Source organism: Nuphar pumila, chromosome 3 (assembly GCF_984573655.1).
Source record: "Nuphar pumila chromosome 3, dmNupPumi1.hap1.1, whole genome shotgun sequence".
NCBI classification, from domain to species: domain Eukaryota; kingdom Viridiplantae; phylum Streptophyta; class Magnoliopsida; order Nymphaeales; family Nymphaeaceae; genus Nuphar; species Nuphar pumila.
In genome coordinates, this window is record NC_143251.1 from 30,811,420 (window position 1) to 30,816,864 (window position 5,445).

A 5,445-nucleotide genomic window follows, 5' to 3' on the forward strand; every position below is an offset into this window, starting at 1 on the left:
CAAGCCTAGCTGCTCATGGCTTGGCTCATGTTTGGCTCCTAAAGACCTCGTTCAAACTCGTAAAATAGACTCAGCAAGTTCAGTACGAACAGAGCCCCAAAGGGGTTTGGCATGGTGGGATGGGAACTAGGCCGCTAGGTAGGTGGTCTAGGTTCAAATCTCATGAGCATCATCCTTTGCGCAAAGCCGAAGCGTAGTGACTTCATGCGAGCAAGGGGTAAGCAAGTCTATGGAGTTTTATGTTGACAGGATAGTGATCATAAGTACGGCAGTCGCCAGCGCGACTTGGTCTCTGATCCTGAGGGCGGTTTTTCCATGTATATATATATATAGTACAAACAATAGGTACTCACCTCAGCTCCACTTCGTATAATAAGCTCGTAGTAAGTATATTTTACATGTATTTTTTTTGTAATCATATTTCTTCCAGCTCTAAAACAATGCATTTTTTCTATAAACAAGCCAACTCGAACTTGACTCATTTAACTCGGACTGATTATCAACTCAAACTCATTTTACCTCACCACAAGAATGAGTCAAGCTTGAACACTTCAAGCTCATCTCATTCAGCTTGTTTACCAGCCCTACCCGTACAGACAACGACCATAACTGATGAATTAAACTCATTCATACTCCAATGTATAAAGCCCCAAAGAACTTTTGCATCTGGATCGATCTTCTCCAATGGCACTCATAAATTGAAAAGGCTTAGAAGAATCACTGCTCTAAACATACCAAAATTTATAGAAGAAAAATCAAACATTATTTGAAAGTTATCAATTATATCAATTTAAAACGAAAACGATACCAATATTGTGTGATATATATTCACAATGAATAAAAATCACTATCTTCTAAAATAATTATTCTTTAAAATTGTTGTTCACTTGAAACAAGTTTGGGTATAAACCAGCTACGGTTTTGAGGTTAATTTGGGTGATGAGTCAAAGATGGTTCTAGTTTGGATCGGGTATGAAACGAGTTCGAGTACAAAACGGGTCTGGTGTGGAGTTTGGGACAGTTTTGTATGCATTGCATAAAACCATTTTGGATAAGTATAAAAAAGGCTCGTGTAAATGGGTTTGTTCATGTTTTTATCTGACGCAAGATACCGACCCATTTTTTAAACAACATGAGATTTCAGACCCGACCCAAAATCATGAGTAGATCGGGCCAGAACGAAACTGATCAGTTCTGGTCAAGAATACCAGACCCAGTTACACCCCTACGAGCCACCAACCTCCCCCTAGGGTTGTGCAAGTTGACAAGTTGCACAGTGACAAAAGTTTAAAATGGCAAATAACAGGCATCTAAATTCTCGTGAAAAATGAAAGCAGAAAAATTGCAGAAAATAGTAAAAATATAAAGTACATGAAAGTTGAAAATACGCAAGATGTTTTCAAGAAACGGAAAATGTGATATTTTCAAGGAATGAAAATCTCTCGATATTGTGAAAGTTTTAACGGTTGCCAATCGCAGTATTTTCACGATATATTCTTAAAATATAGTCGTATTTCTTAGTTTATAGCAATCCACCTAACCCGAATCGAAACTCCAGGGAGACTTTGTAAAGGAAGGTTCCTTGAGAGAGAGAGAGAGAAGGTTTGTTAAGTCAAAACACTCATTCCTTGATATTTTCCTAATCTTTTTGTGGATCAAGCCCTACAGATATGATATATGTGGTTTGTTAAGTCAAAATACAATTTTTAGATCGTTCGATTGTGCTGTATCAACTGTCTACAATGCATGAAAATTTCACTATTAAGAAAATCATATTTTTATGGCGACACCATCTGACCCAAAGTGCATTCAAGAAAGAGAATTCTTAGTTCAGTTCTCCACCTTTATGACAAAAAAAGGGATTGATAAATTCTATTGAGTTCTCACTTATGATAATCATTTATCAAAGAATTATTCTGGTTATCCAATGATTGAAACCGAGATCCATTTACTTATGATATTTGGTTGACATTGATAAAAAGTTGAGTTAGTAGACTAGGGGTGGCAAAACCTGACACGACCCGCCAACCCGCCTCTTAGGCGGGTTCGGGTTGGGCTTAAGCCAACCCGTTTAATAAACGGGTCGACCCACCTAACCCATTTATTAAACGGGTCGGGTTCGGGTTGGGGGTATGCCAACCCGCCAACCCGGCTGACCTGTTTAATAAACGGGTTAGGCGGGCGGGTCAACCCGCAAACCTGACCCGCCAACCCGACCCGTCAGCCCGTCAACCAGACCCGCGAACCTGAGAACCCGTTTACCTGACCCAACCCATTTATTAAATGGGTTGGCGGGTCGTGTCGGGTTACCCGTTTATTAAACGGGCCGGGTTCGTGTTTGCCACAGCCGACCCGTTTAATAAACGGGTCGGGTTGAGGTATGCTGACCCGCCAACCCGACACGATTGCCACCCCTACAGTAGACCCTGTTTAGCAAAACGACAAATATTCGTTGCTTATATATATATATATATATATATGGTTAAATGTTTGCTACCCTCGTGGGTGAGGCTCTATTGTATTGCAATAAAACCAACTTATTCACGCTTAAAACATTAATGACACATTGCCGGGAAAAAGAGAGATAGAAGGAGCATTAAATGAGAGAGGATTACATAGTGGGAAGAGAGAGCATTTAATGAAAATGCTTTTATAAATAAGTACCATGTTTCGGTACATCAACAATACCTCATGAGAATAGTCCCACATCGATGGTAAGAGAGGAGTGAGGAGGTCTTACTTATAAAAACATGGTTTCTTCCTTTCACTTTCATTCATAAGTTTGCCATATCTAATGAGTCGGGTTTTGGACTCAACTATCCATAACCCACAGTATGACCCAAAAGGTGATGTTTTTCATGGGACAATTGTTTTTTTTAATTAATGGCACCCATAAGTTCCTGACTCGGGCTTGGACTGGTACACGAGACCAGTTCGGCCCAACTTGTTTCAGGCATGGTTCTCAAACAGAGGCCCGAGCCAGACCCGAACCGGGCCAGGTAGTCGAAAGCTCGTTGGGTGCCTGGCCGTTGGACACCCCTACACATTCGATAGTACCAATATTTTTAATTTTTTAAATTTTTTCTCATTTGACCCTTCAAATGGGATCTACATATTCGGATTAGCAGAAAACGGTACGGTGCTTAGATCATGTTATTCCAACATGTGTAAGGTTTTACATATTAATATTTGGATTAGTAGAAAACGGTACGGTGCTTAGATCATGTTATTCCAACAGGTGTAATATTTTGTAAGGTTTTGAAAATTTTGCATCCTACAATGTACCAAATTTTCAACCTGCCATTTTTTACCATGCTGAAAAGCATCAATGAGGTTGGATTTGGTCAAAAACAACCTTCCGCGGTGAGCTTCGATTAGTTTTTTTTTTTTGCTCACGAGGGTACCAAATACTTTTTCATATATATATATATATATATGTGTGTGTGTGGAGTTAATGTTTGCTATCCACGTGGGTAAGGAAACCCACATATGGTCCTCTAGAGGTGATCTATATCAAATCAAATCAAGATGAACTCTAAAAGAGACAAGTTGGGAGGAAACACAAAAGGAAGTTCATTGCTTAAAAAATGAGAGGGATGCAACAATATAGGGAAGACTTCTCCTCTACCTCACCATAAGACAAAAACAATTGACCTTACTCTTAACTATGACAAAATAGAAAAATTCCCCTATGAAACATGAAATGTATACATATACATAGCAAAAAGGGTAGCACACAAAATAGTGATACATATATTACATCAATCTTAACACCGCCTCTCAAACTTATAAAGATGCAAGAGGATTTATCTAAAGTTTTGAAAGAAAAGAGTTAAAATGCAAAAGAACAAGACTTAGTAAAGACATAAACACATCTCTAATTTGATCTTTAGAGCTCACATGCTTAAGACAAATGATCTATCTTCATAAGCTGACCTGGTAAAGTGTCAATCTATCTTAATATGCTTAGTCCTTTCATGAAACTATGATTTTTTTTATATGAATATTGCTCATATTGTCACAACACACAAATGGGAACCCCTAATTCTCCTAGTAGCCATGTAAACTAAACAATCTCTTGCTAGAACCTATGTCATGGCTTTGTACTATGTCTCAATTATAGATAAAACAACTCTTTGTTGCTTTTCGCTTTTTCACGAAACTAAAAAACTCACACAAAATCCTATAGTAGAGGGACGACCTCAAGTATACCATCGAAAATCTACATCATAGAAAACTAAGATATGTGGAGGAGGAAGAAGAGAAGAACAACACAAAAGGAATAGTGTGTCTCACATATCTAATGATTCAGAGTACAAGTGCAAGGTGTACTAACCTGGGAGAACTCATGGATTGGATAACCACATGAACTGTATAGGTGATATCTGACCTAGATATGGGTATATGAAACTCCCAACTTGCTACCTGTATGCAATTAGATCCTCTAGCTCTACGTCATTTGAAGCCCTCAATTTTACATTTGCTTTCGTAAGAGAAGTAGCCTTTTTACAATCATTTACTAGTCTTACCTTTACAACAAGATCAATTGCATACTAATGTTGAGATAAAAAAAGTCTCTTCTTTGAATATGCAACTTCCAAACCAAGAAAATGTTGAGATAAGGAAAGTCCTCTATTTGAATATCCTAGGTCATTCATTTCAAAAATGCTAGCCAACATTTTTTTGGTATCATCTACATTATAAAAATTATCACTTGTAATGATCATATCATCAACATATAAAAACAATATATACTTCTTTTGAGAATAAGATTAAACAATAAATGCTAGATCATAACAGCTCTATTCAAAACCAAGAGATCTAACAACCAATTTAAACTTTTCAAACCAAGCCCAAGGTGCATGCTTGAGTCCATATAAAACTCTCCTTATTCTACAAACTTTGCCCTGTGAATCTAAATACCCTTGTGGCAACTACATGCTTCATCCAAATCTCCATTCAAAAAGGCATTTTCATATCTTACTGTCACAAATTCTATTGTCTTATTGCAGCAACTTCCAGTATGGTTCTTATAGTGGTCATATGAGCAACATCTGCAAATGTTTCAGCAAAATCAATCTCAATTTGCTGATTTTATACCTTTGCTACCAATTCTCGCCTTGTATCTTTCAATACATTCATTTTCTCTAGTCTTAATCTTGTAAATCCATTTACATCTCATTATATTCTTTCTAGATGAAAGTTTCACAAGATTTCAAGTATCCATGCTCTCCAAAGCATTCAACTCTTCAGCCATTGTTTGCTGCCACTCTTTTTTAGAAGTTGTTTTTATATAAAACTTAGGCTAACATGAGAGTAAATTAGAGCCAAGAATGCACAATGAGTAAGGAACTATAACATACCTGAGTAGGAGAAGAAGGTGTAGGGATCTTGAACTACATGCTCAAAATCAACCGAAAGAGAATCAAAATTAACCTCTAAAAT